This window comes from Coenobita brevimanus, chromosome 71 (assembly GCF_032717465.1).
Source record: "Coenobita brevimanus isolate Jiangsu-jjx chromosome 71, ASM3271746v2, whole genome shotgun sequence".
NCBI classification, from domain to species: domain Eukaryota; kingdom Metazoa; phylum Arthropoda; class Malacostraca; order Decapoda; family Coenobitidae; genus Coenobita; species Coenobita brevimanus.
Window position 1 is genome coordinate 16,023,048 of NC_137024.1, and position 14,863 is coordinate 16,037,910.

General features: G+C 41.7%; 1 non-coding gene across 1 annotated transcript; it reads right to left on the reverse strand.

Annotated features, from left to right (window-relative positions):
* Positions 1-4,811: 4,811 nt before the first annotated feature.
* LOC145406987 (5S ribosomal RNA) lies at positions 4,812-4,930 on the reverse strand. Its single transcript, XR_013898652.1, has one exon. It is a non-coding gene; the product is annotated as a 5S ribosomal RNA (ribosomal RNA).
* Between the last annotated feature and the right edge of the window lie 9,933 nt (positions 4,931-14,863).

Consider the following 14,863-nt stretch of genomic DNA (forward strand, 5'->3'; position numbering starts at 1 on the left):
CTGATGTCACGTACTTCACTCGCCGAAGAAGACAATGTCACCGCGTGATATCCTTTCCATTGCATTTTTTCGCGACTAGCATCGTATTTAGGGATAGCGTCTCATTGCACCTCAGTATTAACTTCATAGAGTCTCGTTGCACTTCGGTATTAACTTGATAAAAATGGTAATTATTGGTCGTTTTGGACTGAAAACAATTTAGTGATGATAATAATGAAGGCCATACCTAACCCCTCCAATTCGAAAAGTCTCTCCAAATCTGAATAAACTAATGCAGAGTTACAAAGAGTAAAATTTACTTGCTGGGGCTGAAAATGAAAAAAAAAAATGCAATGAACTTGGATATTTTATTACTGCTACGGCTACGACTGATTATTCAGGGCACAAGAGACCATTGCTGGGGGAAGGGAATAAGCATGTAAAACCTCTCCCTTAGACGACGAATGACCGCCACCACGAGTGAATAATTTCCAGCAAATAATACCTACGCATCAATATCTGGAGGGGTGGGAAAGGGTGGGGTGTTACACAGACCCACCCAGCAAAGCTAATACCCAGGCTCGAGGCCTGGTAGAACTTTTTTTTTTTTTTTTTTTATTACTTACCCTACAATCCTAACTTGTTCAATAGGATTTTTCTTAGCTTACCATCAAGTGGCGATTTTATATAATTTAAGATGGATCTCATTACATCGAACCCGTCTAGCTAAGTCTGCAGACATACGTAATCGTATGAAAGGACGAATCTTGACGTGAAACCAGTGGACCACAGGTAAATGGGAACTTCATCAGGGCGCTACATCTTTTTTTTATATTTATCTTGGAGGAGTCTGTGTTGTGAAAATGAGGTGCCTAAGGTTAGTCAGTGTTGCTCTGTGTATGTGGGGGGGGGGGAGAAGGTGGTTGCATTGCAGTGTGGGAATAGTGGATCCTGAAGGAGTTGCATGCTTGGCTGGTATTGTAGTAGGGAAGAGCAAGGGTCACATCTTTGTGTAAGTGCCCTGGTGTCTCTCAGGGTAGGGTAGGATCTGAGGGGTGGATGTCTGGGTGGTGGTTCATGGAGGATGTACGGTAGTTTGGCGAGAGGTTTGAATGGTTATGGTGGCTGTGTGTTTTTGAGACTTACCGGGTATGTGTTTATCAATTTTATTGTCCGATGGAGGAGTGGGGTTATTACTGAGGCATTCTGTACTTATCATTTGTGTGTGTGTGGGGGGGGGGAGGATCATGCAATATAGAGTTACATGGAGGGAATGGATCCTGAGCTGACACTATGAATTGTGTCCCTTTCACACCTATGTGATCTTTTACTAAAATAAAGTACGATGTTCTTTAATTTCGGCCAAATCATTAATCATGATTCCCTTGAACACTTCGCACTCCGTGGATTTCTCTTCAGTATAATCGTCTGACATCAACTAAAGTCACATGCTAAGTTGCTCTTTTGTAGTGAAAATGTTAATTGCTGCACTCATTACTTGCATTCTTCCATTTTCTCACTCCCATGGCTGGGCGGGAACGGTGACCTGCCATGCAACTCACTGTCCGCGTTCATGTCCACCAGCTGAATCTCTTTACGCAGTGTTTCAATTTTTTCTCTCATAATAATGTTAGCTTTCTTTGGTTTTTCGTATTATTCATGTGACAAGAGTTGCAGCCATTTTTAAAACTGGTACACGACGAAATGGGCTTTACTTTCCATGCGTTGCAGCGAACACCTTGGGTGGAAAGACGTCTTTTCTCATTGTATTCTTACTATCTCCGAGCAATATTTTTCAGTTTACTATGACCTTCTTTAGCGAAAGGATATATGATGGATACATCTCACTCTGACTCTATATATCCGTTTGAAAGTAGCAAGAATATAATCTGTATGGTGTCCCTCCCAGTAGTTGCAGAGCAGAATGGACAAACTACTTTGCATACTAAAGCCTGTTCATTTCCACTTAATTTCTTCCTTCTTCTTCTTCTTCTTCTTCTTCTTCTTCTTATTATTATTATTATTATTACTACTACTACTACTATTACTACTATTTCAACCACGTAGCTAAAGCTCATCTGTCTCCCCACTATTCTGTCACAATTTCTGCTCATTTCTTTCACTGCCCTTGGGCTTTGAAAATTATTCCACCGATTCTTGTCATTCCATTCTCAAGCACATTACGCTAAGTCAATATTTTTCTCAACAGCCATCGTCTTCAGTAAACATCGTCGCTCGCAGACAGTAAAATTTTAATAATATAGTAACCTTACAAGTTCATCACATATATATTTGGAAAGACAAGTACCCCCAAAATAGTTTGTACTTTTTCTTATTCCTGTATTTATACAGCCGTACCATTGCTATATTGGCTCAGGACACATCTGTCACCGACAGTTCAAAAAGACTCTCCTAAACTAAGTACAACACAGCCGTTTTCTGACGTGTGAAGAATACATATTAATAATTTTTTACCTTACTTTTAATATTTTCGTCCTTCACTAACTGATGCCACGTACTTCAGTGGCTGGAGGAGACAGTGTTACCGCATGATATTCTTTGCATGGCACATTTTTGCGACTATCGTCGTAATTAGCGGTAGCGTCATGTTGCAGTTCGGTATTAACTTCATAAAAATGGTAATTTAAGGTAGTTTTGAAGTTAAAACAATTCAGTAATGATAATAATGAAGGCAATGCCTCACCCCTTGAATTCGAAAAGTATTTCCAAAGCTGAATAAAATTGTGTGGAGCTACAAAGAGTGAAATTACCTTCCTGGAGATGAAGAGGGGAAAAAAAAGACAGTTATTTCGGACAATAACAAAGTGAAATACAGTCCAATAATCATGTACATTTTATTACTGCTACGGCTACGATTAAGTATTCAGGACAGGAGAGACCGTTGGTGGGGGAAGAGACTAAGCATGTAAAAGTTGCCCCTTGGACAATGAATGACCGTCCCCACGAGTGAATAATTTCGAACAAATAATCACTACGCACCAACATCTGGCGGGGTGGGAAAGGGTGGGGTGTTAGACGGACCCACGCAGCAAAGCTAATACCCAGGCTCGAGGCAACTTTTTTTGTTTTTCTTTACTTTCCCTACGATGTCATCTTATTGAATAAGATTTTTTTTTTTTTTTTTAGCTTACTATCAATTGGCGATTTTATATAATTTAAGATGGACCTCACCATACTCAACCCGTCCAGCTTTAAGTCTGCAAACATAGGTAATTGTAGAAAAGGACCAATCTTGACGTGAAACCAGTGGACCACAGGTAACCGGCAACTTCATCAGGGCGCTACCACCATTATTTTCTTGATTTATGTTGAAGGAGTCTGTGTTTTGACACTGAGGTGCCTGAGGTTAGTGTGTTGTTCTGTGTGCGTGTGTGTGTGTGGGGGGGGGGGGTAGCTGGCTTCATTTCAGTGTGGGTGTAGTCGATTCTTAAGGAGTTCTATGTGTGGTTAGTATTGTAGCAGGGAAGGGTGAGGGTCACATCTTAGACTAAGTGTCCTGGTGTCTCTCTGGGTAGGGAAGTATTTGAGGGGTTCATGGAGGATGCAGTGTACGGTAGTTTGGCGAGAGGTTTGAATGGTTATGGTGGCTGTGTGTTTTTGAGACTTACCGGGTATGTGTTAATGAATTTCATTGTCCGGTGGAGGAGTTGGGCTATTCCTGAGGCATTCTGTATCATGTGTGTGTGTGTGTGTGTGTGTGTGTGTGTGTGTGTGTGTGTGTGTGTGTGTGTGTGTGTGTGTGTGTGTGTGTGTGTGTGTGTGTGTGTGTGTGTGTATGGTGGGGGATGATGCAATATAAAGTTACAAGGAAGGAATGGATCCTGAGATGAAACAATGAATTGTGTCCCTCTCACACCGATGTGAACCTTTACTAAAATAAAGTAGGAAGTTTTTTTTTAAATTTTCAACCAAATCATTAATCATGATTGCCTAGAACACTTCTCACTGCGTGGAAAACTCTTGAATATAATCGTCTGACATCAACCGAAATCCCATGCTAAGTACCTCTTTTGTAGTGAAAATGGTAACTACTGAACTCATTTACTTGCATTCTTCCATTTTCTCACTCCTATGGCTGGGCGGGAACGGTGACCTGCCATGAAACTCACTGTCCACGTTCATGCCCAGCAGCTGAATCTCTTTAAACAGAGTTCTCTCTCTCTCTCTCTCTCTCTCTCTCTCTCTCTATCTATCTATCTCTATCTCTCATAATTAAGTTAGCTTTCTTTGGTTTATCTTATTTATCAAGTGACAGGAGTTGCAGCCATTTTTAAACTTGGTACACGACGAAATAGGCTTTACCTTACATCCATTACTAGAGCAAACTCTTGGAGAGGAAAGACGTCTTTTCTCAGTTAATTCTTACTGTCTCCGAGCGATATTTTTCAGTTTAACAGGATCATTCTTACCGTGAGGGTATATGATGTATACATCTCACTTTGGCAACATATGTCCGTTTGAAGGTAGCAAGAGTATAATCTGTGTGGTGTTCCTCCCGGTAATGGCAGAGTGAGATGAACAATCTGCCATGCATGCTTGAGCCTGTTCGTTTTCAATTAATTTATTATTATTATTATTATTATTATTATTATTATTATCAATATTTGGAAGTCAGGTATAATTATTCCCTTGTACAAAGGAAAAGGGGAAAAAGAAGTGTGTGGTAATCATAGGGGCATTTGTCTTCTTAGTTTTTCATTCATTCATTGCCAGACGCCATGTATCCCAGACGGGGTGGCCAATGGCTTAGAGTTAATTGTTTAACAGGGAGGGGCACTAATCCTCCACCAACCCCACTTGACACGTAGGGATGCCAACAGCATCTGGTGTTCCCAGGCGGTCACCCATCCAAGTACTAACCAGACCCAACGTTGCTTAACTTCGCTGATCGGACGGGAAGCGGTGTACTCAACGTGGTATGGCCGTTCTTAGTATAATAGGAAAAGTGTATGGTAGGATACTTATTGACAGAGTTAGAGAAAGAACAGAGAAATTAGTTGGAGAAGAACAGGGAGGTTTTAGGAAGGGAAGAGGTTGTGTAGATCAGATATTCATTCTTAGATCTTTAGTGGAAGAGTTTCTAGAGAAGGGAAAGAAGTTGTATGCGGCTTTCATGGATTTGGAGAAAGCATATGACAGGGTGGATAGACAAGGATTGTGGAAAGTGTTAAGAATATATGTTGAATGCTGTGAAGTGTATGTACGATGGTGCGAAGGCTGCAGTGCGTGTGGATGGTGAATTCACTAAGTGAATTTTTCTCTTTGAAAGTTGGTTTGAAACAGGGATGTGTCATGACTCCATGGTTGTTCAATCTGTACATGGATGGGGTAATAAAAGAGGTACAAGGTAGGGTAGTGGATGTTGGAGTGGCCCTGGTGAGAGAGGATAATGTTTGGAAACTCCCTGTACTGTTGTTTGCAGATGATACTGTGTTGTTGAGTGAAGACGAAGGGGAGCTGCAAGGCTTGCTGGATGAGTTTGAGAGAGTGTGTAAGAAACGGAATCTAAAGGTGAATATAGGGAAGAGTAAAGTGATGGTCTTTGAGAGAGGTGAAGTCAGTGAATGTACAGCGAGGTTGGATGGTGAGGAATTGGAAAATGTGAGTACGTTTAAGTACTTGGGTACTGTGATGAGTAAGGATGGAGGTTTGGAGGGTGAAGTGCTTGAAAGGGTACAGCAGGGAAGGAAGGTTGCTGGTTCTTTGGAAGCAGTGATAAGAAACAGGGAAGTGAGCATGGAAGTGAAAAAGTTACTACATGACAGTATTGTAATACCAACTCTTACGTATGGAAGTGAAGCTTGGACGTTGTTGGAAGGACACAAGTCAAGAGTGAGAGCAGTGGAAATGAGTTATTTAAGAGGAGCCTGTGGAGTCACATGGAGAGACAGGCTGACGAATGAGGATATAAAGGAGCGTTGTGGTGTGGATGTGGATGTGATAGGAAGCGTTATGAAGAACACTCTGAGGTGGTTTGGCCATGTGGAGAGGATGGAGGGTGAAAGACTGACGAAGAGATTGTATGTGAGTGAGGTGGAGGGGGGAAGAGGGAGGGGGAGGCCGAGGATGAGATGGAGGGATGGGGTGGAGAGGTATATGAGAGAGGGGGGTGTGAGTTGGGAGCAGGGCAGTGAAATGGCGGGGGACAGGGCGACTTGGAGGCGATTTGTTTGTCGCCACCACAAACGAGATTGAGGCGTCTGGCAATAGATAGATAGATAGATAGAATATTTCAACCACGTAGCTAAAGCTCATCTGTCTCCCCATTGTTCTGTCACAATTGCCGCTAATTTCTTTCACTGTCCTGGGGCTCTTGAAATTATTCCATCGCTTCTCGTCATTCCATTCACAACCACATCACACTGAGTCAACATCTTTCTCAACAGCCATCGTTTTTAACCCGCCCCGTCCCGACCACTTTTTGACCACTGGTACCCTCTAATCCCGACCATTTTTCGACCCTTTTTTTTTTTTTTTGCTAAAACTTTCGCTTTTGGTGAGAAACATCGAAAATTCATAGAGAAATCACTCACCTGAGGTTTAAAATACTCATTACAGGTAGGAGAGCCTCCTTACCTTACTGGGTTTTCTATCAGGCTGGCACCAAAGAAAACGAGTTCTATGGGAGGATAACTATTTCACACCACTCATAAACGGTATTTATTTATTTACTATTACGAATTTATATGTAGTACAAGAGTATATTGGTTTTCAAGCAGTAATATAGGCATTATAAGCATTGTTTCACTCACTAATACCTGACCTTTTTTTGCCACATTACCTGATCATTTCTAACTGTTTCTTCCTCTAATGCTATGTAAAGTTTGTCCTCCACATTGTCATTGATTGGGGAATCACTCTGGCCCTGAATTTCGTACCGTGGCATGACATGGCTATACTGGCCAGGTCACTGATAACAGGTGAATTGCTGAGAAAAGGGCATGCAGGGGGGGGAGGAGGTCATGCTGGGTAAGGCATTGTCTCTGCCTGGCATCTTGTTGAGGAAGGTGTCCCGTGTATACGTACCAAAAATGACTCGCGAAAATTGAAAATTGTGGAAATTATGAACCTTGCAATTGCAGGACGTTGAAGTACGTCCTCGGGATTAGCTGTGACAAAACGTGAGGACGTGGAAGTACGTCCTCGGGACGGCGCGGGTTAATAAACATCGCTGCTCGCAGACAGTAAGATTTTCATAGGGTAGTATCAATGAGATTACGAGTTCATCAACTATATATTTGTAAAGACAAGTACCCCAAATATAGTTTGTATTTCTTTTTATTCTGTATTTATTCACCGGTGTTACTGATAAAGGGGATCAGAAGGACACATCTGGAACCAACATTTAAAAATGACTCTCCTAAACTAAGTACAACACAGCCGTTTTCTGACGTGGGAAGAAAGGTTATTAATTAAATATTTACCTTAACATCAGGATTCTCGTCCTTCATTAACTGATGTCACGTACTTCACTGGCCAAAGAAGACAGTGCTACCGCGTGATGTCCTACCAATGGCGCTTTCTCGCGACTAACATCGTATTTAAGGGAAGCGTCTCGTTGCACCTCGGTATTTACTTGATTGAAATGGGAACTGTAGGTCGTTTTGGAGTTAAAATATTATATTAATGATGATAATGAAGGCAATGCCTGATCCCTCAATTTCGAAAAGTCTTTCAAAAGCTGAATAAAATTCTGTGAAGTTACAAAGAGTGAAATTAACTTCCTGGAGCTGAAAAGGGGAAAAAAAGGACTAATTTCAGACAAAAACAAAGTGAACTACAGTCGAATGATCTTGCATATTTTATTACTGCTACGCCTACGACTGATTATTCAGTACAGGAGAGATCGTTGGTAGAGGAAGAGGATAAGCATGTAAAATTTACCTCTTGGACGACCAATGACCACCCCCAGGAATGAATAATTTCAAACAATAATCACTACGCACCAATACCTGGCGGGGGGGGGGGAAAGTGGGGGGTGTTAGACAGACCCACCCAGCAAAGCTCGAGGCCCGGTGGCACATTTTTTTTTTTTTTACATTCCGAAATTTACTTCCTGAACTCTATACTTTTTTTTTTTTTTTTTTTCAACTTACTACAACAGGCGAATTTATTTGAGATGGATCTCATTATACAAAAGAACTGATGAAGACAGTATAACGAAAATGTCCAGCTTAAAGTCTGCAGATATCAGTAATCGTAGGAAAGGACTAATCTTGACGTGAAACTAGGACCACAGGCAACCGACAACTTCATCAGGGCGCCACAAGAGATCTTTTACTATGTTGAAGGAGTCTGTGTTGTGACCCACAGGAGCCTGAGGTTAGTATGTTATTCTGTGTGTGGGGTTGGCGGTAGATAGCTACATTGCATTGTGGGTATAGTGAATTCTTAAGGAGTTGTATGTGTGGTCGGTATTTTGCTGGGGAAGAGTGAGGGTCGCATTTTAGTCTAAGTGCCCTGGTGTCTCTCAGGGTAGGGTAGGATCTAAGGGGTGGATGTCTGGGTGGTGGTTCATGGAGAATGTACGGTAGTTTGGCGAGAGGTTTGAATGGTTATGGTGGCTGTGTGTTTTTGAGACTTACTGGGTATGTGTTAATGAATTTTATTGTCGGGTGGAGGAGTGGGGTTATTACTGAGGCATTCTGTATCATTTGCGCGCGCGCGCGTGCGTGTGTGTGTGTGTGTGTGTGTGTGTGTGTGTGTGTGTGTGTGTGTGTGTGTCTGTCTGTCTGTGTGTGTGTAATTCACCGGGTCGGTCAGGATCACTTGATGGTCGTGATCGTCAGCTTTTACTCTCCCGGAAGGGAGCTGAGAGCTCATATAGTCCGATCTAAGGGCAAGGCTGTGACCTTCACACACCCACACACCCGTCACCTTGCTCAAGGGGGACAGTAACCACCCACTTCGTCAGTGAAACTTTTCGCAACCTGAGCGAGGCGCGAACTCCTGTCTACCAGATGGCAAGCGAGAACGTTACCACTACACCAGCGAACGGTGTGTGTGTGTGTGTGTGTGTGTGTGTGTGTGGGATGATGCAATATAAAGTTACATGGACGGAATGATCCTGAGCTGAAACAATGAACTGTGTCCCTCTTACACCTCTTTGATCTTTTACCAAAATAAAGTACGCTGTTGTTTAATTTCGGCCAAATCATTAATCATGATTGCCTTGAACACTTCTCACTCCGTGGATTTCCCTTGAGTATAATCGTCTGACATCAATCGAAATCCGATGCTAAGTAGCTCTTTTGTAGTGAAAATGTTAATTCCTGCACTCATTTACTTGCATTCTTCCATTTTCTTCACTCCCATGGCTGGGCGGGAACGGTGACCTGTCGTGAAACTGTCAGCGTTCACATCCACCAGCTGAATCTCTTTATCCAGAGTTTTATTTATTTTTTATTTTTCATAATACTGTTAGCTTTCTTTGGTTAGTCTCATTTTTCACGTGACAGGAGCTGCAGCCATGTTTAAACTTGGTATACGACGAAATAGACTTTACCTTACATGCGCTGAAGCTAACACCTTGAGTGGAAAGACGTCTTTTCTCAGTTTATTCTTACTATCTCCGAGCAATATTTTTCAGTTTAACTGGACCTTTTATACCGAAAGGATATATGATGGATACGTCTCACACTGACAATATATATCCATTTGAAGGTAGCAAGAGTATAATCTGTGTGGTGTCCCTCCCGGTAGTGGCAGAGCAGGATGGACAATGTACTTTGCACCCTAAAGCCGGTTCGTTTCCAGTGAATTTCTTTATTGTTGTTATTATTATTATTATTATTATTATTATTATTATTATTATTTCAAAAACATACCTATAGCTCATCTGTCTCCTTGCTGTTCTGTCACAATTGCCGCTCATTTCTTTCAATGTCCTGGGGCTCTTAAAATTATCCACCGCTTCTCCTCATTCCATTCACCAGCACACCACACTGAGTCAACATCTTTCTCAACAGCCATCATTTTCAAAAAACATTGTCTCTCGCAGACAGTAAGATTTTTATAGTACAGTATCCATGAGCTTACGAGTTCATCATATATATATTGTATTTGTAAAGACAAGTACTCCAACTATAGTTTGCATTTTTTTGTTCCTGTAATAATACAATGGTACCATTGCTAGATTGGCTCAGAAGGACACATGTCACCAACAGTTCAAAAAGACTCTCCTAAACTTAGTACAACACAGCCGTTTTCTGACGTGGGACGAACACATATTATTTTTTTACCTTAACTTCAAGATTATCGTCCTTCACTAACTGATGCCACGTACTTCAGTGCCTGAAGAAGACAGTGTTATCGCGTGATATCCTTTCCATGGCACTTTTTCGCGACTGTCGTCGTATTTAGGGGTAGCGTCTCGTTGCATCTAGGTATTAACTTGATAAATGGTAATTTAAGATAGTTTTGGAGTTAAAACAATTTAGTGATGATTATAATGAAGGCAATGCCCGACCCGTCGAATTCGAGAAGTCTTTCGGATCTGAAAAAAATTATGTGGAGCTACAAACAGTGAAATTACCTTCCTGGAGTTGAAGAGGGGAAAAAAGAACAGATAATTTAAACAAAAACTACGTGAACTACAGTTCAATGATCATATACAATTTATAACTGCTACGACTACGACTGATTATTCAGGACAGGAGAGACGGCTGGTGGGGGAAGAGACTAAGCATGTAAAAGCTGCCCCTTGGACAACGAATGACCGCCTCCACGAGTGAATAATTTCAAACAAATAATCACTACGCATCAATATCTGGCGGGGTGGGAAAGGTGGGGTGTTAGACAGACCCACTCGGCAAAGCTAATACCCAGGCTCGAGGCCCGGTAGCATAACTTTTTTTGTTTTTCTTTACTTTCCCTACGATGTTATCTTGTTGAATAGGATTTTTTTTTTCGGCTTACTGTCAATTGGCGATTTTATATATTTTAAGAGGGATCTCTTTATATTCAGCCCGTCCAGTTTTAAGTCTGCAAACATACGAATCCTAATCTTGACGTTAAATCACTGGACCACAAGTAACCGGCAACTTCATCAGGGCATTACCAAGATTTTTTTTCTTGATTTATGTTGAAGGAGTCTGTGTTGTGACACTGAGGTGCCTGAGGTTATTTAGTGGGTTGTTCTGTGTGTGTGTGTGGGGGGGGGGGCTGTGGCTGCATTTCCGTGTGGGTATAGTGGATTCTTAAGGAGTTCTATGTGTGGTTGGTATTATAGCAAGGAAGAGTGAGGGTCAGATCTTGGAATAAGTGTCCTGGTGTTTCTCAGGGTTGGATTTGAGGGTTGATGTCTGGGTGGTGGTTCATGGAGGATGTACGGTAGTTTGGCGAGAGGTTTGAATGGTTATCGTGGCTGTGTGCTTTTGAGACTTACCGGGTATGTGTTAATGAATTTTATTGTCCGGTGGAGGAGTCGGGTTATTACTGAGGAATTCTGTATCATTTGTGTGCGTGTGTGTGTGTGTGTGTGTGTGTGTGTGTGTGTGTGTGTGTGTGTGTGTGTGTGTAGTATGAGCAGATGGAATATAAAGTTGCATGGACGAAATGGATCCTGAGCTGCAACAATGAATTGTGTCCCACTAACACTGATGTGATCTACTAATATAAAGTTTGAAGTTCTTTAGTTTTGGTCAAATCAATAATCATGACTGTCCTGAACATTTCCTGATTTCTCTTCAGTCTAATCACCTGACATCAGCCCAAAATGTGATAACAGATAGTTACTGTTGTGCAAATGTTATTCCTGCACTCATTTGCCTGCATCCTCCCACTTTCTCACTTCCATGCTGGGCCGGAAGGGTGACCTATCACTCTCCGTGTTCATGCCCATCAGCTGAGTCTCATTATGTAGTGTTATATTTTTCCTTCACTTTGTTAGTTGTGTTTGATTTACTGTATTTTGCACGTGACAAAAGTTGCAGCCATTTTTAATCCTGGTCTACCTTTAATCCTTTGCTTGAGCGAATTATTTAAGTGGAAGACGTCTTTTTTATTTTATTCTTACTCTCTCCGGGTTGGATTATTCAGTTTAGCAGGCCCCTTATGACGAAATGATTTATGATGGACACATGTCACCCCGACACCATACGAGCACAAGCGTTAGAAGGCATCAAGAATATAATCTTTGTGGTGTCCTTCCCGGGCATGGTACAACGGGAGGGACGATCTACAATGCACCTCAAGCTATGGTTAACGAACCATTAAGCTATTTTAAGTTATTTTTTATCATTATGTTTTTTGTACAACGTAGTAAAAGTTTAGATCTCTCCACTTTTCTGCCACGATTGACGCTCTTTTGTTTCACTGTCCTGAGACTCTTAAAATTCTTCCACCACCTCCAGTCTTCATTCACATGCACTTCATTCTTAGCCACTGTCTTTCTCAACAACTATCAGTTTTTTCCCATCCTTATTTTTACCAGACGTCGCTGCCCAGAGACACTAACATTTTCATTGTTATATATCCATTATTACACCAAGTATGTCATAATAAGAACATACAGGTAGTTTACATAATTTTAAATCTTTGTATATTTACATCGGTACTTTTGCCGTAGGAGTTCAGAACGGCACATCTGACCCCGACATTTCAAGAAGACTATGCTAAGGTGACTACACTACAACTGTTTGAAGGCGGAAAGAATAAAAACTGCGACAACAGAGTGAAAGGACAGCAGTCAGGCTCCCCACAATATACATTATATTTCCCGTGAGTGTCATTTTAGCTATACTTCACGCACCTTATTTTGGACCAGATTTTTCCCCTATTTTCTGTCGTTTCACAAAGGTCAATGGCAGAATCAGACAATGCTACGGCTCTGTATTCTTTTCATAGGACTTTTTTTTATATCTAGCATATCATTCTGTTGTTAGTCTTTTTTCACAACCCACATTCAATATGGAGATATGGTAATTTTAGGGAAGGTTAGAGTCAATGGGGTATAATGTAGGTCAGGTACTTGGATATTCTTGGAACCCCTGTCTTGCTTAATCTACGTACTGAGACATTTTCATTTTTCGTGTTTGTCGAAAGGAATGACCTCCAACGCAAATGAAAGTGGGGGTTCTTTCCCATCTTTTTAAATTCCGTACCAAGTTCAAACATTAATATCCACTTTTGTCACAGTAACTCTTATTTCTTTCACTGCAACCATTTTCATTTTAATCTTCCATCATTTCAATTCTTCCCATTCAAGAGTATGCCACATTTTGAATCAAAACAACTATGGCTTTGTTTTGCAATACATTAACTCGTAGTAGACCTCGCCGTACAGTACTGGCATTTTACTAGTTCGGAATCCACATTACAATAAATGTAAGTAAAGGGAATGGCGTACATGGTTAGTTCATATTCGATTCCGAAATTGTTGTGTATTTCCACCGGCCCGGTGACATGGTGGGTGAGGCGCAAGACTGAAATTATACAGTCCCCAGTTCGAATGCTAGACCTTTATAAGAAAGAATCTTGTGGGATTACACGATTAAATATACCTCAAATTGTATAAAATTTTGGGTGCCTCTGTAACTGCAACCACGTACGGTACTTACCAGCGTTGGTTCGAATTCTCAGTATCCAATTAATTAATTAAAATATTACAGAATTGAGCGGTTAAATATGCTTTCAATTGCATTAAATTTTGGTGCAATACTGGCATTTGCTGACCCGTCATTTGCCATCTCACTGTGTGGGTGGGACTTTATATTGACCCGTCATTTGCCATCTCACTGTGTGGGTGGGACTTTATATTGACCCGTCATTTGCCATCTCACTGTGTGGGTGGGACTTTATATTGATCCGTCATTTGCCATCTCACTGTGTGGGTGGGACTTTATATTGATCCGTCATTTGCCATCTCACTGTGTGGGTGGGACTTTATATTGACCCGTCATTTGCCATCTCACTGTGTGGGTGGGACTTTGCTGGCCTCTGACTCGTCTGTTGCCATCTGGGTGGGACTTTGTTGACCTGTGACTGGTCTATGACTGTCTGGGTGGGACTTTGTTGACCTGTGACTGGTCTATAACTGTCTGGGAGGGACTTTGTTGACCTGTGACTGGTCTATAACTGTCTGGGAGGGAATTTGTTGACCTGTGACTAGTCTATAACTGTCTGGGAGGGACTTTGTTGACCTGTGACTGGTCTATAACTGTCTGGGAGGGACTTTGGGATTTTGCTGACCCGTGATTGGTCTATGACCAGTACAAATCCCAAACATATAGGCACCATAGCCATCCAAAAGCTCCAGCTAAACATCACCTTTTAAGAATCACGATCAGAAATATATCCATCTGTATATTCACTCTGAAGAGAGACACAAGTACACCTAGTCAGAGTGAAATGCTGCCACCACCCTTGCCCTAACTACTGATATACCTACACTGCAGCACAACCCTCCTCATTTGCCCACCAAATGCACCACGCTGCCGCATTGCAAGCAGTCATTCAAAATAGCTTCAACAAACAACGTTAGGGAGCGACCGGCAAAGTTGCCAGTTCTTTAATCCGCTGGGTTCACAACGAATGATCCTGGGGTTGCAATAACAACAACAATTGTAAAAGCCACTCAGTATTCTCCATACCCATTATCGTACCTTACAAATCATCATACCATACACACAAAATCATCCCATTTTACTCTCCAAATCACTCACCATACAAATTAACAATGACGAAATTATTCTTATTTTCATGTAAGCATGACTGTTGTTCCCACGGCCATATCACCCATCACTACTGCCATCCTACCCCATCATCCATCAGCATCTCTGCCTCTCCCCGTGACAATCAAAGGAGTGAGCAGTTGGTGAAGGCAGTGGACTGAGATGGTGGTGGCCGGTGAGATAATGGGTGG